Here is a 25,590-nt window from a genome sequence, read left to right as displayed (position 1 = left end):
TGGAATGAGTACAAGCGAATGATGAAGCTAAGGTTTGAGGATGCAAATACCCTCTTTACAGAGAAATACTCAGGCAAGGATGATCTACGCAAGAATTCAGCATGATGGACTAAAGCCTGGGGGGAGGAGCCTCAACCAGAATGGGTATATATCTTTTGTCACACCCTGGATAATATTATGATGAACTGGTACTTGGAAATGGAGCTATGCCAATGGACGATCGAGTGGGATATCCTGAGGGAAAGTTTCTTGTTAACTTTCAGCTTTAAGGATGGATTTGCGTGTATTGCTGAAGCACTCTAGGAAATTAAGGCTGCAATCCTCAGGATGCTTCAGGAACTTGTAGAGTGGGTTCAAATGAATTGGAATACACAATTGCGCCACGTGCTAAAATGCTACAACATTAATGCAGAAGAAGAAGAATTGGATCCATGAAATATCAACATTCTGGAGTACGAGGGACAACACGAGGTTGAAGGACCCAAAGTAGCAAACCCTGATATAACAGAACCTTTAAGGACTAGTCAGGTGAACATTGTATCTAATGCGCTGTTAGGTCCCTATAATACTAGTGATTACCCCATTACTATTGTATTTGGATCCCTTATTAATATTTTTGTGCCCCTATTGTCCCCATATTGTTATTAATGTGCCCCATAGAATCCCTCTATTGTTATTTTTGTGGCTTGATATTATTATTGTTAGGTCGGCTGGGTTATATTGTGACTACTTAGACCCCTATATATAGAAAGGAGGTTTTATCATTTGTATCATCCAAGAATTGTTCATTTATGTAATGTAAAGGAGGTTTCCCCCTCAAAGAGGCTGAATTCTAAGGCGTTCATCTATCTTTTCTATATTTTTGTGAGCTAGTTTCATAACATTTGGTATCAGAGCTTTGGATTCTAGGGCTTCGCTGCTCCAATAGGTCATCGTGGAATTTTTGCTATAACTTTTTTTCTACGACGTTTCAAAAGCTAAAAAAAAACCCATTTGAGATGAAAGTACACTAAACCTCGGGTCCGCATTTCAGATCTTTTCGAACTATATTTACGGAGATATGATCTAAGGAATTTGGTCTTTGTGCAGACTCCTGAATTACATTCCAAACAAGTGACCTAGGGAAAATCGTCATAACTTTCTCTCTAAGAATTGGATTGAAATTTTGTATAATGGTACAGAAAGAGGATAGAATTTGGTTTCTTCTATATATTTTTTAGAGCAGAAGGTCGAAATAGTGACTCGTGGCATGTCATACAAGTTCGCTCTACTAAACTAGTCTATAATCAGGTCACTATGGGATATTTGGCATAACTCTTCCCTGGAGAATCCAATTTGGATCACACTGGTGGAATTGGAAAGAGGACATAGACGGCTACCGTAGGTTGCAATTTCAGAACTAGATGATTTGAAATTACAGAGATACATCAGATTCAATATCAAGCTCCTACAAAGTGAAAAAAGGTGTGTAGTTTTTTTTTAAATTTTTGCATAAGATTGGTTTGAAAAATTAGTTTGAAGGAATTCATAGGGCAGAGTAAAGCATTATTATTGGTAATTGATGCCTTGAGGAAAGAAAATGCAAAATCCTAGTAGGCAACCTGAAAGCTCTAGCATAGCTCATGAAGAAGAGGAAGAAATGCAACATGATATTTCAAAATTACGAGACCAAGTGCAACAAGTGTCACTTGCACAAAAAGCAATAGAATCTAAGATGGATGGTTTAAAGAAAGATGTAGAAGCTAAGATGGATGGTTTAAGGAAAGGCGTAGAAGCTAAGATGGATTGTTTATAGAAAAGCATGGAAGATTTGAAGACAGGCATGGAAGATTTGAAGACAGATTTGACAAAGTTTCTACAAGAAATGCTTACCAATGGTGAAAGGGTAGTAAAGGAAACTCATGATGAGAACAAAAGAAATGTTAATAACGATTTCATAGACTTTAATGTTGGATCGAAGACCCACCATATTCCAAAAATCGATATGAGGAAGTTTGATGACAAGGATCTCGCAACATGGATATTACAGATGGAGCAATTTTTTGATCTCAATAATGCGCAAAACACACAAAAGGTACGTATTGCAACTTTATGTTTGGAACCAAATCAGTTTCTATGGTATCAATGGCTTTTCTCTCATAAATGAATTATCACTTGGGCAATTTTTACGGAAGAATTGACAGCCGATTATGAGGATACAAAAAGCAACACTTTTTTTAGCCAATTAATAAGCCTCAAACAAAAGGGTTCAATAATGCAACACATTGAGGAGTTCCAAAAATTGAACATAAGGGTAAAAATATTTCAGAGGAGCATAGGATTTATGTGTTCATAGGGACTTTAAAGGATAATATCCAACATGATCTTTGCCTTTGGGAACCTGATTCATTAGAGAAGGCATTCAGGTTAGCAAGAAAAATGGAAAGCAAAATTATGGCAACCAGGAAGCATACCACTCACATCTATAAATATGGAAGTGTTGCTGCCCCTAGTCTTCCACAACCTATAAGGTTGACACCACAAAAATTGGAAGAAAAAGGAGCAAAAGGGCTTTGTTACAGTTGTCATAGCAAATACACTAAAGGTCATAAGTGTGCCAAGAAGAAATTTTTCTACATAGATTTTGAAGAGGAAGAAGAAAAGGAGCAAGAAAGGTTAAAAGAAGAGGATATACTCCAAGAACAGAGCCTAGATAAAGAAGAAATGAATCCAACCATATCTTGTAATGCATTGGCTGGAATTACCACTCCTCAAACCATCAAGATAGAAAGACAAATCAAGAAGAAAAAGGTAATAGTGTTGATTGATTTAGGAAGTACCCACAATTTTATTCATTGTAAGGTAGCAAAAGAATTAAATTTCTTCCGATATCCAGCACCAGAGTGTCAAGTGATGGTTACAAATGGAGGAATGATAAATTGCTCTGGAAAGTGCCATAATATCAAGTTATCCATGGGAGAATATGTATTGACTAGCCCAATGCTTTCTATTCCAATGGGAGGTGCCGATGTTGTACTAGGAGTCCAATGGCTACAATCCTTGGGTACAATACCTTTTAATTTTCGAGAACTTTTCTTGAAATTTTATGTGGAAGGAAAGGAAGTTGAATTAAGGGGTATTGCAAGGAAAATGGGAAAGATAATCAGCTCTAATGGTATGACAAAGCTTCTAAAAAAGGAACAAAGAGGTGTAATTGCACAATTATGTTTGCTAGATGTTTCCACATCAGAATCATATATTTCTCCATATCTCCAAAAAGCCTTGGACAATCATTCCAAGGTATTTGAGAATCCCAAAGGTCTCGCACCTATTTGTGATTATGATCATGCTATTCATCTGATTCCAGGAAGTGTTCCTCCAAACATCAGGCCATATAGATATCCATATGCCCAAAAGAGTGAAATTGAACGTATGGTTGCAGAAATGCTAGAGGTTGGTATAATTCAACCTAGTCAAAGTTCTTTCTCTGCTGCAGTAGTATTGGTGCACAAGAAGGATGGATCATGGCGCATGTGTTTGGATTATAGGGAGCTCAACAAGCTCACTATTAAAGATAAGTTTCATGTTCCTGTCATTAATGAATTACAGGATGAATTGCATGGATCAATTTACTTCACCAAGTTAGATCTTCTTTCAGGATATCATCAAAACAGAATGAAGACTGAAGACATTTCGAAAACAACATTTAGAACTCATGAGGGTCATTATGAATTTTTGGTCATGCCTTTTGGCCTTACCAATGCACCTTCTACATTTCAAGGTTTGATCAATTCCATTTTCAAACCCCTCATTAGAAAATTTGTGTTAGTATTTTTTGATGATATACTAATCTGCAACAAGTCTTGGAAGGATCATGTTGAACATGTTAACAGGGTGCTACAACTATTGGAGGAGAAACAATTATATGCAAAAAGATCCAAATGTTTCTTTGGAGTACAAGAGGTGGAATATCTGGGTCATATTGTATCTCATGAATGAGTTAAGGTTGACCCTAGCAAAATTAAAGCCATTAAGGAATGGAAAATTCCCACATCCATAAAGCATCTGTGAAGATTTCTCGGGTTGACAGGGTATTATCACAAGTTTGGTTAAGAATTATGGGAGAATATCAGCACCTCTAACAACATTATTGAAGAAAGATGCATTTTCATGGACTCCAGAAGCAACAAAGACCTTCGAACATCTTAAAGAGGCAATGTGCCAAGCACCGGTCTTAGCCACACCAGACTTCAAAACTTTATTATGGAATGTGATGCTTCAGGAAATGGAATTGGTGTTGTTTTAATGCAAGATGAAAGACCCATCAAGGGAAAGTTGTCCAATCAAGGGAAAGTTTTTACACAAAGCTATTTATGAGAAGGAAATGTTGGAAATATTACATGCACTTAAGAAATGGCAACCCTACCTAATGGGAAGACACTTCAAGGTAAAAACAGATCATGATAGCCTTAAACACTTTTTAGAACAAAGATTATCCTCTGAAGAGCAACAAAGTGGGTCACAAAGATGTTGGGTTATGAATTTGAAATCATCTACAAAAAAGGGAAGCAAAATGTGGTGGCAGATGCACTCTCAAGAAAGGATGAGGATGTGGAAGCATTGTTGTGCACCATTTCTATTATCCAACCAGATTGGATAAACAAAGAAAGGGAGGAATGGAAGAATGATGAAGAAGTGTGGGCACTTATTCGAAAGTGACAACAAGATTCGAGTACATCTGATACATTTAGCTGGAAAAATGATTCGTTATGGTACAAAGATCGCTTAGAACTCTGTAAGAATTCCCAACTCAAACAAAAGATTCTTATGGAATTGCACACTTCTCGCTTAGGAGGGCACTCAGGATTTTTAAAAACTTACCACAGGGTTACGAAGGAATTTTTTGGGATGGCCTTAAATCGGATATTCAAAAGTTTGTGGCAGAATGTTTGGTTTGCCAACAAAATAAAGTTGAAAAAATTAAGACCCCAGGTATATTACAACCTTTATCCAATCCAAGCCAACGTTGGGAGGAGGTTTCAATGGATTTTATCACAGGTTTACCCAAGTCCGAGGGAAAGAGTGTCATAATGGTGGTAGTTGGCAGACTTACCAAGTATGCAAACTTTTGTGCATTATCACATCCATTTAAAGCTAGTACAGTTTATACTGCATTTATGGAAACAATTCAACAGCTACATGGAAATCCAAAGATTATTGTAAGTGACAGAGATCCCATCTTCACTGGAAATTTTTGGACAGAATTATTTTCTTGTCTTGGTACTGAGTTAGCTCATAGCTCATTTTATCATCCTCAATCTGATGGGCAAACTAAGATAGTAAAAAAATGTTTGGAAGGATATATTTGTTGCTTTGTCTCTAATAAGCAGACACAATGGGTCAAATGGTTTCCTCTGGCTGAATGGTGGTATAACACTTCCTTCCATACTGCAACAAAAATGACCCCATTTATGGAACTTTATGGATATCAGCCACCATCCATCACATCATATTTAAGAGAAAATTCTAAGGTTCAAGCAGTGGAGCATCACATCGAACATCAACAAGTCCTCCAACTCTTAAAGGATAACCTTGTGTTGGCACAAAATAGAATGAAACAACAAGCAGATCAACATCGCAGCGAAATAAGTTTTGATGTAGGTGATTGGGTATTCCTATGGCTACAACCATATAAACAAATATCCCTGAAGCAAGCTAAGAAGGATAATAAATTATCACCAAAGTATTATGGTCCGTACAAGGTGTTGCAAAAGATTGGTACTATGGCATACAAATTGGAGCTTCCTGCGGCTTCTCGAGTGCAACGAGTTTTCCATGTTTCATGTTTAAAGAAGGTTATAGGTGACAAGCTCCGAGTTCAAACAATATTTCCAGAAATTTACGAGGAAGGAAAAATTATATTGGAACCGGAAGCAGTCACAGAGACAAGAACTAGACAGCTACGAAATCGATCAATTTCGTAGTATCTCATCAAGTGGAAGAATGTATCCGCTGAAGATTCCACATGGGAGGATGATAATTTTATATATAGGCATCCAAAACTACTCAAGCGTTGAGGAAAACACTTTTTTGAAGGAGAGGGGCATGTTAGGTCCCTATAATACTAGTGATTACCCCAGTGAGTTTGCAAATATAAGAAATTATTGGGATGAAGATACAGTTGATAAGGTTGCAAAACTATTGTGAAAATAGCAGGACTTGTTTCCCACAAAATTCTCAGACCCGAAGGGAATAGTAGGGGATATGGGTGTAATGAAGATCACCTTAAAGCCCAATGTAAAGCCCATGAAACAAAGACCCTACCATCTAAATCCCAAGTATAAGTAGAGGGTGCACAAAGAGCCAAGCAACATGCTAGAGGCTGGAATCATTGAGCCGGTGGAAGAGTCCGATTGGGTGAGCCCTATGATTGTTCAGGAGAAGAAGCAACAATATGAAATCAGGATATGTGTATATCTGATGAAGCTCAACGATGTGTGTGTTCATGACCATTTCCAATGCCATTTACAGATGAAGTTTTGGAGAATGTTGGAGGGTAGGAGGCCTATTCATTCACTAATGGGTTCTCGAGGTACCATCAGATTAAGATCGCGCTGGAGGATCACAGCAAGACTACCTTCGTGATGAAATGGGGATGCTTCCAGCACACAGTGATGCCATTCGGACTAAAGAATGCACCCGTGATATTCTCAAGGATCGTAATTACAACTTTTAAGGAGTTCATTGATAAATTCTTAGAATTTTATTTTGATGACTGGACTGTGTTCATGTTGGTAAATAACCACGTTGCAAGTTTGTGCCTTATGTAGGATACTTGTCGCAGATACTAGATTGCCCTGAATTCGAAGAAATGTATCTTTTATGTGCCCTATGTGATATTGCTAGGCCATGTGGTATGTAAGAAGGGATTAATGGTAGACCCTATGAAGATAGTTGTTATTGTCAATTTAGATGCTCCAAAGAATGTAAAATAACTACGCTCAACGCCGGGCCACACTGAATACTGCAGGAAGTTTATCAAAGCTTATGCATAGATAAATTCACCAATGGAGAAATTACTGAAGAAGGACGTGACCTCTGTTGGGATGAGAGTGTGAGCATATTTTGGATGTTTTGAAGTAAAAGATGGTGATTGCACCCATTTTGGTGTTCCCAAACTAGAAGAAAGAATTTCATGTTCATGTGGATTCCTCCTATATTGCATTAGGTGTGGTACTGACCCAGCCAGGTGAAGGTGAGATCAATCATTCTATAACATTCGCGACCAGGAAATTATCAAAGGCATAGAAGAACTACTCAACTATAGAACGCGAAGGGTTGGCGATGGTGTACGCACTACAAATATTTTGACATTACCTGTTGGGTGTGCACTTCAAAATGTACACAGATCATTCCCCTCTCAAGTACCTCGTCAAAAAGCTTGTGTGGGGGAGAATACCTATAGATGGCTATTTCTTTTTCAAGAGTATGACTTTGAGGTGATTGTGAAGCCCGAGCACTTGAATGCGGCCCAGATCACTTATCCAGAATTTTGACAGGCAAAAAACCCAACAGTTTCGAAGAAGGATTGCCAAATGCACATATCTCTGCTGTATGTGTTGCAGATGATCAATTTGATGACATAATCCAGTTTCTAACCACTTGGAGAGACCCAGAGGGATATTCTACATAGTAAAAAAAGAAATTGGTGGTCTGCGTGGATCATTTTTCTATTGTCGTTGGACACTTGTATAATATGGGCTTCATTGAAATTCTACGCTGATATGTTCCAGAGATTGAAAGATCGAGCATCCTCACTGAAACACATGGAGGAGTGGTGGGAGGACATAATGTTGGTAGAGAAACCACGTAAAAGATCCCATGCGGAGGATTGTGGTGGCCAATGGTGCATAACAATTCTAAGGCATATTGCATGGCATGCGATGCTTGTTAAAGGATATGAAAGGCATCACGGAGGTATGAACTGACCCTAACCCCACATATTTCTTTATAGGTGTTTGAAAAATGGGCGATTGGCTTTGTGGGTGCAATACAACCACCAGGAAAGAATATGGGCGCGTGATACATCATTACTACAGCTGAGTATTTGAAGAGATGGGTGAAAGCATAGATGGTCAAAGATTGTAGTGCTACTATAGCTACAAAGCTCCTTTTTGTGTTTGTCTTAAATCGGTTTGGTTGCCCGAAGATATTGATGAGCGACAGGGTATGCATTTCTTGAACGAAACAATTGCTGTGATGTTGGAATAATTCTGATTTTATCACCAAAAGAGTACGCCCTATCATTCTCAAGCTAATGGTACAATTGACGCATTCAATAAGATCCTGGAGAGCGTGTTTACAAAGGTCTGCAATGTGAAATAGAATGATTGGGATGTATGCATACCAGCACTCCTATGGGCATATAGGATAATGTGTGAAAAGTTGACAGGCCAAATTCCATTCAGATTGGTTTATGGGATAGAAGCTATGATGCCCATGGAGTATATTGTGTTGAGCCTACGCATTGCAGCACTCACTGATATGGATGATCGGGAGACTATGGAGGAGCACCTCATGCAGTTGATGGAGTTGGAATAAGATAGGTTTTTGGTAGGATTTCACCAACAGGTACAAAAGGAGTGCGAAAAGGCTTGGCACGATCGACATATTAAGTAGCGCACCTTCCAAGTAAATGATTTAGTGTTACTTTATGATAGAAAATTATGAAGTTTCTTGGAAAATTTCAAATGCATTGGTTGGGACCATATGTTGTCAAAGAAATTACAGACGGTGGCACAGTTCAATTTGCGAAGCTGAATGGGGAATTGCTTTCAGGAAGAGTCAATGGAAATCGATTAAAGTTGTACATGGGTGATCCCGCCCCTATGAAATGAATATATGATGGTGGGATACTCCTAGTACTCCAGGCAGCTGCAAGGAAGTATGAGACTATAAACTACACTACCAAAAATTTGAAAAGACGAGGTAAGGGGGCTGCACGATGGAAGGAAATAGATCATTGAGGAGAGTTGCACCATGGCGTTCGGTGCCATGTAGCTAGGTCAAAAAGTAGTCACTGGGTGCAATGTAGATGACTGGATGGAAAATTTTCCGTTAGAAGGAGCGAGGAGGGTGCATTTATGGGGAAAATATTTGGAAATATTCGCCAAAGATGCATTAATGATAGAAAATTGGAGGGAACAATTGGATTTGAATTCAAATTCTCCTATAAATATAGCAAGATCACCACCATTCAAACACTTTGCATTCAATGAGTTTTCCTTAATCCTTGCTGTTAGAGAGATTGTTGTATGTCTGAGAATATTTGGCAAGATATCTCGGCACGACTATAATTCACTAGCTTATTACCTGCATGGCATCGAGAGATCATCTTGGAGAGAATGACTATGACTTGCCCCATAGAAGTTGCAACCACTAAAGTCCCGCCCCCTGTTCCAGTGGCGCTTGGGTCTCCTATACCTAAGCCATCTCCCATTCATTAGAAACAAAAGAAGCTGCAAAAAGTTCCAATGAGAAAGTCACTGCTGAAAAATCCCATTGAGCTTCACCAAAAGGGGAAAATGGATAAGTCACATCAATCATATGATCCCCTTGATATTGATGAAGAAGAGCTTCATAAAGGAATTGAAGAGATGGAAGCCAAAGTGTGTGAGCCTATGACTCAGTTCCCGAAATATATCCCACCATGAAAAGGAAAAGCTAAGGTGCCAAAAGACTCAGATACTGCAAAATTCATGGTTTCTACACCACTGCTACCAGAGAAGGTGGTGTTTGAAGGCACATTATTAGGGCACATTATATCACTCAAGATGGAGGATTGGGATCTAGCAGATCATGAGAACTTCCCACAACCTTCACTGAATAAGTATTTGGTGAAGATCTACTATGAAGAGACTGGAGTGACATGACTAGAGACAATGAAGTGCATCATGGGGGTTGAGAAAGCAGGACTGCTGAGCATGCACTGGGTGTCACATTTCAGCAGAACAAACGTCAACAGAGTGTTTTTCGACAACTGCTCACCCTGGTACACGATGGGTGTCTCTGGTTAGGAGAACCCATCCCTATTACTGATATATTGATCCATAAGATCACTCTGTTGCCCCATCAAGGGGTGGAACCAATAGACAAAAAGGACAATGGGCCTCGTGGTGGAAGGCCCTACTACAGAGAAGTTGGTCGAAGAAGTACAACAAGTTGTGGTGCAGGTTACTGTTGATTTTCAAGTTTTGAAGATGGAGTTCCATGAACTATAGAATAAGATTGCAGCACCAGTTGAGTCACTCAAGGGTGAGTCACCCAATTTCTGTTGGCGGCCTATTGGGATAGGGTTCCTGGGGGTTAAGTTTTGGTCAAATTTTGTAAATATGTAAAGTGTCTGCGAAATGTGGAAGCGGAGTGCGAAGTTAGTATGAGTAAAAGGGGCTTTAGTCCCTTAGGTGGGTAAGTGATAGGGAGGCTTAGAGACCTGACCATGGTTTATGGACCATGGTATTGTAAGAGAAATTCTATATTTAGATGATCCATAGTGAGTCTACAGGGTATCTATTGGATAAGAATTTTTGTAAGGGAAAGTAAGCTAAGGCAGGAAAGGTCTATTTCCTGTACTTAAGCGAAAGGGGAAGGATCCTACAACTAAGTGCGTGGGCCCTTGCAGATGAATGCATAGGGAAAAGAAGTCTGTAGTGGTGCATCTGTGTATTATTTCTTACCTATGCAAGTTTTGAGCCAATTTTGATGCATCTGTGTATTATTTATTACTTCTGCAAGTTTTTGTATTTTTTCTCTGTGTTATAATTTATATGAGTTAATGCTTATCTGGAGAATGAAAATAGTATATCAGTAATAATTGTTCATCTTATAGATGATTAATAGCCTTTGTGAATATATGGAAGTTTTTTAAGTGCATTTATAGGAATTGTTTGCTCGGAAGGATTAGGGGTTTGCGAAGACAAATCTAAGCCCTAGGAACCTCAGGAAATCTATCACATTGACCTTTGGATGTAGAAACCTGGTTCTGTCATCCCCCAATACTTCTTCGTGTGAGACTTTAGCCCACGCTATGTGGGATATTGCCGAATTGGACAAGAGTTAGGGTTTTGTTTGTTGGCGTAGATAATGTTGAACATGGGTTAGGCCCCATCAAGCCAACACTTCTTTATAGAAAATATACTTTCAATTAGATCCTTATTTTCTTTATGGAAGGTGCTAGCTAAGTATCGTAAATATCTAAGCCCATCTCTGTGTTCATGGAGTCTTCCACAGGTCTAATGCTTATTCCTTCTTCTTCATCTAAGGATCCCTTCTTTTCTATTGCTACTAGACTAGGTCTATCTTCATTATAGCTACTAGATGCACGGTTGTCTCTATCTTCACATGAGCATATAGATAATGAATGACATACTTCTTTATATTTATCACAAGGCAATATCATACCTTCTAAGCATCATGGTCACTCCTCTGATACTTTTACTTCTTCAACGAAAGTGTGATGAGTAACAAATTCTCCACCTTTTGGTTCATTTCTAGAGAAATAAGGCTCCTCAGCCTCTTCTTGAGCCACATGGCTATCTACACTATGTAGACATTGCAAAATACCCATCACATATGTTGCTAACTTATAATTCCTCACTATTTCAACATCTAGCTTAGATAGCCCTCTCATGATGACCTCCTTCTATTTTGCATTCTCCTCATTCTTCCCTCTATAGTCAATAGAGTGCCACAAGTCAACATTCAAGGCCAATAAACATTCCATTGTTAAAACCTTCAACAATTCATAATCGAGCCCAGATTCTGATTCATTTAAAGTTGTAACTCCTACTTCGATTAGCCAAACTTCATTAGCCATTGTTTCCCATTGATATACCTTCTAGAAATTAAGTTATTTATGAAGGAATGTGGATTCGATACCAATTGTTGGAAATAATGATAATACTAAGAGGGGGGGTGAATCAATATTAAGGATAATTTTTACTTCATAATGCTAATTTTCTTTTCTTATTTAACTTAGCACCCATCCATATAACCATCATCAATATGTAATGTAACCTTGAGGGATGATGTGAGTTATGAGTCTGTGTTCATTTTGTCGGCCCCACTTCCATAACTAGAGCTTGTAGGTTGGGCCATGTCATAATAACTCTTTGTTTAATGTTTTCCCTGGTAGGCCAGTGAAAATGGGTAAATGTGGGAGTGGGTGGTTACGCAATGGATTTTCCTTGTAGTCGCACACATATGGATTGGTGTTATCATGTGTTGGAAACAATGATAATACTAAGGGGGGGTGAACCAATATTAAGGCTATTTTTTACTTCTTTATGCCAATTTTATTTTCTTATTTAACTTGGCACCCATCCATATAACCAGTAGAAATATGTAATGTAGAAACTACATTAACTCAACATGCAATCATACAAGCCATACGAATCATACAAATTAGACACAAGGTTTTTTCACGTGGAAACCCTTACGGGAAAAAAATACAAGTATTGTTGTTATTGATGTAAATAAAGAGCTCCTAGTATATTACATCAATCTGTTTTGTGAGCATCCACTCACAGGAAGCACAAAATACCTTTGATCGTTTACTAGAACCAACTAGAAGGAAGCACCAAATCCCTCTTTTTGTAGACACCTATCTAGCTTACCAAAAGCACCATATTAGGCACCGACCTAATGGATTTGTTGCAAGCACCAACTTGTAGCTCATGGATTTATACAAGCACCAACTTGTAGGAGGCACTGACCCCCAAGACTTCTCAAGCTCCACTAGAGATGGAATCACCAACTTCCTGATTGTAGACACCAACCCACACTCAACCAAGAATTTTTTTTATTTATAGTTTGGTAGCAACATTGCATAATAAAAAATTTTAATCTCAGCTCACTCTGCTACACTTTACAGCTCTTTTCAGCAATCTTCAGCAACCCTCTGATCTACTAAACATCATCAGTCACTCATTTCTTGGCCTCTCTACTCTCCATAGCACATAGGCTTCTCTTAACCTTGCATCACACTGCATAGGCTCATCTCTTGGCCTTATGCTCAAAGTAGCTCACAGGCACCTTTGGCCTTCCATAAAGCACATAGGAAACTATCAGCCTTTACACACAAAGAACTACTCTCGAGGTCTCTTTTTCTCTGCACAATAACTCTTGGCCTCTCTCTACAGAACTGGCTCTCACACACCCTTACACAGCAGTGCACTCACACACATAGCTCTTTTCTCTAAGGCTCACTAGAAAATATGCTACATTTCCCCCACTTGCTCATCAGAACTCCTCAGTTTTGTTTCTCTGTTGTTCACTTGAATCAATGTTACCACATTGTTCTTATTTAACACTCTCCACTGTACTTAGGCATGTCCCTGCATTTTTCTATCTACGTTGATATTGGTCCCTACCACTGTATTCATTGACAATGGGCAAGTGATAGTTTCCTCCATACTAAGATTTTGATTCTCAGTCCAATACACACTCAAACCAGGCATAATTCTCTTTGTTTTTCACTCTTACATCACTGAGGCTCTGCATGATGAGAATTTAATCTTAGTCCACCATCACGCTCCACTGAGACTCTCCATGCCTCTTCATGGATTATAGATCTTTTCAATACTCCAGCATGGCACCTCTCTACCCAAGCATGGTCTTTCTATGGACCATTGTCCTTATTGCCTTGTTCTCAGAGATCTTCAACAGTCCACCTTCAACATGTGACTATACCTTTGTTCTGCATTCACTCCTACAGTTGGCAACCCATATGACATGAATACACCTTTTTACTATTGTGTTATCAGAGGATTTGCACTCTAGAGCTCCATCAAAGAATTTCCACTATCAGAACTTTATTCACAAACAAACATGTGAAACCAACGAATTTTGATCATTCTTTGCCCTTATGTTCTATCCCCTTTTTTGAATTTCCCTTCATAGGACTGAGTGCGGTGATCAAGTGCCAAGTCCTCGGCCGCTAAGTCTTTCAACAATGTGCAGGGATCCTTTTTCCTTTGTTATGGATCTATAACTTTGATCTTGTGTTTATTCCGCAACCAAGAACTTAATACTGAGTCCCCTTACTAGTGATTTCCACTTTGTGACCAAATGTCTGTAACCAAAAATCACGAATATATGATTTCCGATAGGCCCCTTTGTTTATCCCTAGCCATTGGTTCCTTAACACCTCGTGATTGCTTGCTAGATCTCATATCAAATCCCTTTAATTGGTGGTGTTGTAACTGTGACCATATTTCATCCATCACAAACCTTTGATCGTCAACCACCGATGGCCCTCTGTGTTCAACCCTAGCCCTTGGTTCTTTGACTCTTCTTGACCACTTTCGAGCACTTATATCGGATCCCCTTAAACATCAATTCAATAAGATGGCCAATGAGCCAACCATTCCAAACCTTCTATCACCATTCGTTTATGTGACATCATCACTTGCCATGTGGTGAATTTTGAGTGGTGACACGTGTCACCTGAATATGGCCCATTAGGCCACCTTAGAACACCAAAACTAGCTGCCACGTGTCCCTTCGTACCTTCACATCATGCTGATGTCACCATCCACTTGGCCTTATCAGAATCAATCAAATCTGACCATCAGTCCTCATAGGAGCTCCTACAATGCTTCCTTTTTTCCTTATTAGAGCGAATAAAATGCTTGCACATTTCCTCTTAGAGGAGAGAGAAAGAGGCCTGCCTATCCTTGTTTTTTATCAAATTCATTTTTATTTTTTCTTTTGGCCTTCCCGAGGATTTACCAAAGGATGCCTCAATTCCCAACATTTTTCTGTTTGTTGCACTAATGCCAGTCACGAAGGATCATCGATTGTGATTCGCTGGGACCTCTTATTCATGACGACTTACGATATGTGGGATCTCTGGCTACCAATATTGTGAGTCTCTAATTAGCGAAATGCATATGCTGTTGCACTGCACCACTGGTCCTCCAATCATCGATTGTGATTCACAAGGTCCTCCGATATGCAATTCTCTGGGACCTATGCACTGAGTCTTGAATACCCCGATCGTCAATATGCAAGGACCTCCACTTTACAGGACTTAAGATATGCGGGATTATTCCATGCTTAAGGGTTTAGCACCCTAAACTTCAACTAGTCATAACGTTTGACCCACAAGTCCATTTCTGGACTTTCACGTATCGTTCGAAAACTCTTCTAGAGTACTTTCTAATGGAAGGGGTCCAATTATCCATTGAGCCCATATGATACTTCAAAATATGGCTCCAACCTCACTGCAAATATTCTACTCATATACTCTCTAGATATCTAGGAATCACATCCACAATGTGTCCTTAGCATGAGGCCTGTAGCTCCCATGGACTTTCATCTTAGGCCATCCCTGTAATCATAATTTTATGGATTTTCGAATAAGACTTCTACTATGATGATTTTGTACATGAATCCTGTAGCTACCAAGAGATTCTTTCTAGGCGATGACTACCACCATCCTCTGCAACAAAACACCAAGCTTGTTTGGTTGACATCAATGCCAATGCTCTTCCCTATCATTAGGCACTGCCAACTTCCCAACACATCTCCCTAGCATGACTATAGACATCAAATAGAAAAACACTTGCAGATTCCATCACTAAGCCATTTCCCATCTACATAATGCCAACTGTCCAACATCATGTTGAAAGTATATGAAAACCATGTTTCTATATTTGATGCTTCATTACTTATGTGGTTTTTTTAATGCATGGTAAGGTGTGCAGTCGGTGCATTGAATGTTGAGAGTACCAATATTTACATCTAAGGGTTGTTTTCTATTAGTTAGAGGATAGACATCAGGACGATAAAAAATATGGATGGAAGATTTATCTTTGTAGAGTGTTTTAGACGCAAAATAGTGGGATGTGGTGATTTCTATGGAAACAAGTCTACGAACATTTGAAATAAATAGTATAGTGAAGGAGAAACACTATTTGCGGTTATAGAAAAAATAACTTACTTCATTCCAATTGTTATATTTGTAAACCAAGAATATAATAATAGGAATAAATACTAATGACAAGACATGCATTGGAATGATAGAGAGATATGGATGTTAACTTTATCTATGATCTAGAGATTTCATGACATACAAGTGGTGATTTATAGGGAAACATGTTGACACAAATTTTGAAATCATTGATGGAGAAAGGAAACAAGCTATTTTTTTATATTGATAAGATCCTTTTATAATCATTTACGTATTTTGAGTAGCGGACGATGTAGCATTTTCTCTTTGCAAATTACGTTTAAGAGCTTAGCTTTTTTTCTGAGTTTCTGTTTCCTTGCATAAACTATTACCTTTTAAGCGAGATTGCATATTCAATGATGTTTCTATTAAATTGTGGTTGAAAGTAGTAGTGCACAAATACAAAATCTCTACAATACTAAGAGATTTTAAACCGATTCAATTTTACTCGTTCCTTGTTCACATTTGGCAGTTTCTTAGTTGATTATCATGATTGCAGTTGGTTTGAAGTTGTTTTTTGTGGTAATTTTTTGTTTCTTATGACACATATAACGTTGTGTAATAGTTTTGACATAGGTAATAGTATATGCATTTGTGTTACGTTTAAAGTATATTACATAGTGTTAATTTATATTCCTTGACTTATGTAGTTTAGCCGAAGTAATTATTTTTTTATCTTCAATGAATCCTAATGTTAAGTGGCATTTTTTGTCATTAATATTTTTAATCATTACGATGATTGTTTTCTTATTAATAAAAAACACTCAATTTATTGTGTAGATATGTGTGCACACCTTAATTTAATATACTGCTACACAACAAGGTATCAATGTTTCCCATCATTGTTTCACACATATGGTCTATCCCGGTGCAGTACTTGTTAGGATCCATTAAAAGGATGCTTAATATAGCTTAAAAATTGTTTTTCACAGTTGTGCATGTTACATTACAAATTGAAGTTTTTGTTCCCAGTAATTAAATTATTTTTGCATCCAAAAAAATCAAAGAGTTTAGATTTAAATTTATTTGCGTGGAATGAGGTTCCCACTGCATCGAAACCGCCTGTCAAATTTTGTAAGCAATCGATGTGTCAAACCATTTGTAAATCAAATTTGTTTTGGTTTTACAAAGTAGTGGGGACCATCCATCAAGTCGATTTTTTTAGAACTTAACTTTACTATTTGTATCTATTATTGATATTTTTATGAGCCTTCAAATTTGACAAGAAAAAATAATGAACATTTTGGCATATTCCTGATTAAAGATGGCGATATTTTTTGTGACTCGATGTTACGACTATCAACATTCAATAATTAAATTATTTTTTTGTCCACAAAAATCAAAGAGTATAAAATTAAAAACATTTTTTCAGAATAAGGTGTCCACTGCATTGAAAATAGGTGTAAAATTTTGCGATAAATAGGTGTGTCAAGTCATTTGGAAATCAAAATTGATTTGGTTTTACAAAGTAGTGGGGACCAGTTGTCAAGTCGATTCATCGTAGAACAAATTTGAATACATTCTGGCATAGTATTTATTTTTTAATGTCGCTCCCCACGTTATTATTTGTAGCTATTATAGATAGTTTTACAAGTGTTAAAAATTGACCCGAAAAACGATGGACATTTTGGCACACTCATAAAATATGGTGGGAATTTTTTTGTAAGTCGATCTTACATCAGACACATTTCATGATCCTGGGTGTCAATTAGGTGTCAAAACTCATGATATCATATTTTTACTGAAGAAATAAAAAAAAATGTCAGTTTGGCGATTTTTGATGTTGTGGGAAAATTTTTTGATAGGGTTTTCTGTTATGTTGAATCCATGTCCTCTATGAAAAAACATGATTCAAACACTTGTTCTACCGAGTTTTAATTAAAACAACAAAAAAATTTGAGTTGCCGTGGTTTTTGGATATATGGCTGAATCTACCGCCTCGGTAGAAAAATTCTATTATTGTTTATCCTAATTTCTTATTTCTTATGACATGTATATAAATGATCTTGAAACATATTTTATATTTTATGAAATGTAGATAACTGATTTCCCTCACTATACTAGCTATTTCAAATGTTCGTAGACAAGCTTTTAAACCAATTCACTTTTGTTGCTTTCTTGTTCACATTTGCAAGTTTACTAGAGTATTATGATGATTATAGTTAGTTTGAATTGTTTTGTATGGTAAAAATTTGTTTCTTATGATATGTATAATGTTGTGTAGTAGTTTTGACATAGGAATAGTATATGCATTTGTGTTATGTTGAAAGTATATGACATAGTGTTAGTTTCCATTCCTTGACTTATGTAGTTTAGTCAAAGTCATTGATTTTTTATCTTGAATGAATCCTAATATTAAGTGGATTTTTTTGTCATTCATATTTTAATCATTCCGATGATTGTTTCCTTATTAACAAAAAACACTCAATTTATTATGTAGTTATGTGCGCATGTCTTCATTCAATATATTGATACGCAGAAGGTATCAAAGTTTTTCATCTTTGTTTCTTACATATTATCTAGCGCACTGTAACACTTGTTGGGATCCATTAAAAGGACACTTAATCTAACATTGAATAATAGTAATAAGTATTTAATCAACGAAATATTATTTATTTCTAGTTTACAATTTATTTATTTTTTGTAGTTGTAGATGTTACATTATGAATTAAAGTTTGTGTTCCTAGTAATTAAATTATTTTCGCATCCACATAAATAAAAGAGTTTTGAATTAAATTCATTTGTGTGGAATGAGGTTCCCACTATATCAAAATTGCGTGCCAAATTTTGTGAGAAATAGATGTGTCAAACCATTCGTAAATCAAATTTGAATTTTTTTTACAAAGTAGAGGAGATCAGTTGAAAAGTTGGTTTGTCGTAGAAGGTAACTTAAATATTTTTAGTTATGATTGATAGTTTTACGAGTCTTCAAATTTGACTAGAAAATGCAATGGAAATTTCAGCACATTCTTGATAAAATATGGTGATATTTTTTGTGACTCGAGGTTATGACTGTCAATTTTTAGTAATTGAACTATTTTTTGCATCCACAAAAATCAAAGAGTTTAAAATTACATATTTTTGCGTGGAATAAGGTTCCCGTGCATTGAAATTTTGTGTCAATTTTTGCAAGAAATAGGTGTGTCAATTCATTGGTAAATCAAAATTGGTTTGGTTTTACCAAGCAGTGGGGACGAATAGTCAAGTTGATTTTTTGTAGACAATAGTTGAATACGTGTCGGTAGTATTTATTTTTGAATATACTTCCACACTTTCCTAATTGTAGCTATTATTGATAGCTTTACAAGTGTTAAAATTTGACCTAAAAAAGAATGGAAAATTTGTCACACTCTTAATAAAATATGGTGGGAAATATTTTGTAACTGAAGGTTACATCGGACAAAATTCATCATCTTGGTTGTCAATCATGTTTCAAAACTCTTGATGTCATATTTTATTAAAGAAACAAAAAGAATGCCGGTTCGGTGATTTTTGGCAGTATGGGAAAAATTTCGATGGGGTTTTTGATGATGTTGAATCCATGTCCATTATCACAAAACATGATTCAAACACTCATTCTACTCGGTTTTTAATAAAAAACTAAAAAAATCTAGGTTGCGGTGGTTTTTGGCTATGTGGGCGAACCAACTGCCTCTGCAGAAAACTTCTATTACTTTTTATCTTGATTTTTTATTTCTTATGACATGTATATCAATTATCATGAAGCAGGAGAAAAGTGTGAAGTAAATGGGTAAGATGCTTTTGGAATTTCAGAATGTTTTCCTATTACTATATGTAAAAGTTGGCTTTGTTATATTTAATTATTACTTATTATAAGTTTCATGTGTAATGGTTTTCACACGAGTAATAGTAACATGCAGTATTTTTGAAGCAAATGAGAAATTGTAGAGTGAAATGGTATTTGAAATTTATGTTATTTATCGACAAAGTATTTTTCGCTTCAAACATAAAATGGGTAGTAGGAAAGAGAAATAAGTTATTTGCAGTGATATTGTTAACTCACTTGATGATATTGATGATAGATTTGAATGGTCAATAAAATATCAGTGATATGTGAACCTGTCCATGGAAGAGAAAACAAGCAACAAGATTTGGAGTATCAGATTAGTGAATGTTGGATGTGTTTCGAAGGTCTTTGGTTTCAAAGAAATTGTTTATCTTTTTGCAAATAATTTTGATTTAAGAATGAGGGAAATTAAGCTAGCAGTGACAAAGGTTCCTTTGAATCCCAACGCATTCAAATGGTTTTTCAAGTTCCCATAACTAAATAAGAATTTAGAATTTTCCGTTGCAAATAATTTCTTGGAGCCAAAAGGATGGGGAATCAACATTGTGTGAGAATTTGTTTCTCTAATATATAAGGTTCCTTATGTTCTTTCTATTGTATATATTCTTTAGTTTAAGAATCTGTTTAGGGATTTACCTTACCTCTTTTCCTATGTAGTAGCGCTAAAACGTACATCACATGTTCTCAAATGCATTTCCTATATGCTTTATGAGACATAAAAAATAATCATATTTTCGATTGGGTTAACATCATTTCGAATGAATTAGTTTTTCAGTTAATACATTAGCCATGAAAAATAGCTTCTTTATGATGATGTATCTAATAACTCTTCTCATGTCAAGGCATGTGTTTGACTGTTTACCCTGTAATCCTAGATTCAATTTTCGCAAGGAACCAATGCAGTTATAGTATCCTATATTGTGGAAGACCGAAGTTTCTTTAATATTTTTGTTTAATTCAAGATGTTTTTGTAAGAAAAGTGTATTGCATGGTAACTAGACAAGAACCTCCATGAATATCTGGAGAGGATAAGGCATTCTTATCTAGCAAAGGGGAATATGAGAAAAGGGAAAGAAATATGGTTATACGAACCTATTGTTTTGAAGATAGGACATTTATTTTACTAATATTAATTCTAGATAGGTATTTCGTTTCTGAATTTTGTAGGAAATATCATCATTGGTTGGCTATATTTAAACAGAGAAAGAAAAAACAATTTATTTATTTTCCATTTACTGTTGGAATAGTCATTGTGAAGAGTACAAGTCACACTAACGTTTTTGGAAATAGTTTAGATGAAATTAATTGAATCTTAAGCTATTAAAGGATTTCATAGAGGAATAATTTTCATGGATCACCTTGAGTCTATGAGGTAGGGGAACTTGTTCATACGAAATAGAGAGCAAAGCAAGGAAAGTCACAATGTATCAACATAAGATCAAAAAATGCTAGTAGATGTTGGACATATCATTGAAAAAGAGATCATTGGGAAAATCTCAAATATTTCACATGCATTGGTAGTGGGACTTCATTTGTCAGCGAAAAAAGGAAAGAACTATTGCAAGTAGAAAACTAGTTTTCGATAGGTTATCAAGTGGCGGGTATGACAAAGGGCCTCATTGTAAAGTAAATCTAGACAGAGTGCACATGAATGGATCATCTAGATCCAATACTACACCTAAAATAGGGAGAATTGAAGAATTCATGGGAATGGAAGTTGAAAGCGTTGTACTACCTGATTGGTTTAGTACTTCTTTGCAAGAAAATCAAAAAATAATGGAGGAAATTACTTTCAATAATTGTTCTCTTATGTTGCAGGATGAAAATTATAATAGGGGATGTAAGATATTGAAGATTTAAAGGGTGCCAATTTCTGACAGAAAGCCTTTTGATCAGGCATAAATGAATGTTGATCTGTCTCCACTTACAATGCCAAGGTTGATGGAATTGCATCAACATAGTGGTGAAGTGCTTGAAAATTTTGCTAGTTAGTGACAAGTAGAAAATATGAAGTTGAATTCCAAAATAAAAGAGTTATAAGATACTCTGAGCCCGGGTCTTTTGTTGAACACCCCACTAGTGATACGTGAACTTCCATTGGAAATATCTAGATGGATTTCATAGATTTGAGAAACATGTCAATCTTCTAAGTGAAGTGAAATCATATATCATTAGTAATATATCCAAAATATTGGGGATTATTAAATATGCATGGAACTTTTCTTTTGTTTTGCGACATTTAAATAAGAGAACTGAGTCTTTGTTTGAGTTGGTTAAAAGTGAGTTGGAGGAGGAAAAGGAACTCGTAGACAATGACCTATTAACTTTTATTTGGAATCCTGGTTCACTCTCTGAACTAGAAAAACATAAACAAGGATTGCCTAATGCTAATCAAATGAGGCAGATGAAGGTTGCATGGTCTTAGAAAATCAAGGCAGTGGCGATTGTTTAGGATTTAGATAGTTCATGAATTACATATGAGTCTTGATTAATCATGAATGAGAAGTTGATGGCTAATTTGGAGAGGTTGAAACAATCACAGACAACAAAGTTCGATGACATAACTCATTTTATTGCAGAGGAAGGTAGCAAATTGTTAATTAATTTTGGTAGTGTCAACAAAGAGTATTATGCCTCGGTTTTTCAGTTGCAATAAGAAGATATATAAATTGAGGAGGATATATTGAATGAACATGTTAAGTAGGAAATTGTACTTCATTTGATGAAAGAATTCATTGAAGCTAAAGTGATAATTCCTTGCAAGAATCCTGATTCCAAGAGATAGTTGAGGGATAAAGAATATAAGGATGTGATTTTTCATATTGTAAGTGTTTTAATACATTGGAACATTTTTTTTTGTCATCAAAGCATTTTATTATTGAAATATTTTGTTTGTGTTATGATGGAATAGTCTAATTCTCGAATGTAGTTCCTTGTTATTTGTTGCATATGACTTTTAGATATTACAGTCAACGAAATTCGAATTGAAGTTTCCATTGGCATGAATGCATTTAGCTTTGCGACTGAAGTATTAACATTTTTCATAAATTCTTTATGCAACAAAGGTTATTTCCTGGACCATGGATTTATAATCATAGTTTATTTGAATTCTAGTTACATTCTTTTCTATCTCTTAGTATGATTACTAATTATGCAAACAATTTAAAGATAACATTTCACATGGGATGTTGTATGGACCTAGTTTCTCTAACATTATACAAGAAACAATAATTGAACAACTGTTTCCCAGTATTTGCTTTAAGCTTTTATATTTTAGCTAATGTTCTGTAATGAATCATACTTAAAATGGATTTATGTCTACTCTGTTCAAATACTAAATTGTTTTACTAGTTATATAAATCATTATTAGATAATGTTTTGCATGTCTACTTATTTTACTATGGATTCTTTATCATTTCTCAGTATCATTGATTGAAAATAAGATCATGATACTATGATTTTGGTATTTTATATTCTATGTAATTGTACAAAAATAGTTGGAAATGAAAATAAACATTTAGCAAGAGTTTTGGTTCAGAGATATCTATTGCATTTGTGATGTTAATTTGAATTATAACCAGGTTTATTAGGATTTGAATCTTAATACAATTATTTTTGTTGTAATTGTGTTGGTTACTTTTCAAGGCTTGTGAAGCACAAAGACTCTTTAGTATGTTCTAGTTCTATTTACAATGGAGATGAATGATTAACAAAAGTTTTGGTTGTTAGATATTTGTTACATTTTTGTGGCTGGCATTTGAATCTGAACACAATTACAATTGTTGTCCCAATTCTCTTTATGTCCCAGTTCTCTATCCTAGTTCTCTTTATTTTTTAATGCATGTACACAAGCAAGAATTTCACACGTCAATGTTTCATTTTATAGAGTTTTCATTCTACGACGCTTAGAATGAGAGTTTTCATTGTGCAGAGAAAGCTTAATATTGGGAGTAAAATATTTGTAAAACATAATAATAATAATAATAATAATAATAATAATAATAATAATAATAATAATAATACATCAAATTATGAGATATTTTCTCTTGAAGGATTGTGAAAAAAATTCCATATTTCGTTTTGCAATAGTTAATTGTAAACCAATATTTGTAAGTAATTTGGTTATAGACATCTAGTATTTGTTTTCATAAAGAAAATACATACTTTAAAAAAGTTATGATGGATATAGAAACTTGTTTTATTGGGAGGAGCTTTTCTTGTCCGACACTCATATTAAATATTATAGTGTAAATCATAAAACTTTCAAGAATCAATTATACATAAGTATTTGTAGAGCATTATTGAATACAAAAGTAGTTTGGCGGAAATGGTTGTGTCTATAGAGAGGTTATGTGGAGAACAAATGCATCTATAGAAGTAAGTATTTACATAACTCATGTTGTATATAGAAACATGTTTCACTATGCAAATATTTCTTGCCCCAAGCCCATAATAAAGCTTACATTATGCACACGAAGCTACAACCACACAATGAAAGAATTTATTAAACAACGGTAAACCTAAAAATAATAAATTTAAATTAAATAACAATATCTAATAATAAATTTTATCAACTGGAAAAAAAAAATTTAATAATGTTGTGTCAGAATTTTTAGCAGTGATTGTATTAAATGCGAGAGGCACGCACTGCAGATGGAAAGGATATGCAATTAAAAAATCGCATCATGTACAACTAAAAGAAGGTTAGAAGATAAAAGAATTGTGTAGAGTATGTTTTTCTCATTTTTTTTACATGGCATAATGACATTAATGGTCACGTATCCTTTTGGTGAATGGATGGATTGACATGTAATATGGAATATAAATCCTATTACCTCTAAACTTACATCGATATAGTAGTGGATACGATTGTTTACAACATGCAAGCTAGTTGTCATTAGAAGAAAATATTCACATTTAATTTGTTTCATACATGGAGTATCTGGTTTATGAATTTCAAGATTTGTTTTTAAACTATTTTTGCTATTTATCGGAAACATATGCTTTGTTTTTGTTGAATTACTATTTATTCAAAATGTTTCACCAAAAAAATTTCACATGCAGAATACTAATAGATTGTAGAAACAAAAAACAATAGGAAATTTAGTACTATCAACAATTAACTTGATACAAAAAATCTCGAAGATTGGAAACTATAATCCGATTACCAAAAATCTGTGCCCATGTTTCTAAAATATTTGTTGGAGTTTCTATTGTTTTCTGGGAAAAATTGTGGCCCATTTAGATTATGCTAATTATTTCTACTATATCCCTAAATGAATACATTGTTATACTGACTTGCTATATATTGAAAGTGTCTTATAGAATATATTTCACATGCATAGTAATAATAGGTGGTCGTTGTTTTTAGCATATCAATTAACTATACCTAAGGCACATTGAAAATGTCGTTGGTTGACAAAATATTTTAAAAGTACAAACTAGAAATGGGTTTGGGAGGAAGTAGAGAAGTTATTTGTGTTGATACTATTAACTCACTTGTACTCATCGATCAAATATTTAAGTGTTTGGCTACATATTAGTGATATGTGAATCTCTATGCTTAAGAAAAGAATAACGACAAGGTTTGGTATACCAAATTAGAAACTGTTGCATGCATTCCAAGAGTATTTGATTTCAGAGAAATCATTTATTTATGTGCAAATAAATTTGATTAATAACAAAAATAATTAGGCTACCAACCAAAGATACTCGTATTTATTTGACTTCAGAGACATTCAGGTAGATATTGAAGCTAAAAATTCTAGATATGTACTTAGATTTTTAGAAT

This window comes from Pinus tabuliformis, chromosome Q, assembly GCF_031772625.1.
Source record: "Pinus tabuliformis cultivar Carrire ecotype Pingquan chromosome Q, CPIR1, whole genome shotgun sequence".
NCBI classification, from domain to species: domain Eukaryota; kingdom Viridiplantae; phylum Streptophyta; class Pinopsida; order Pinales; family Pinaceae; genus Pinus; species Pinus tabuliformis.
This window is presented reverse-complemented; position numbering follows the sequence as displayed.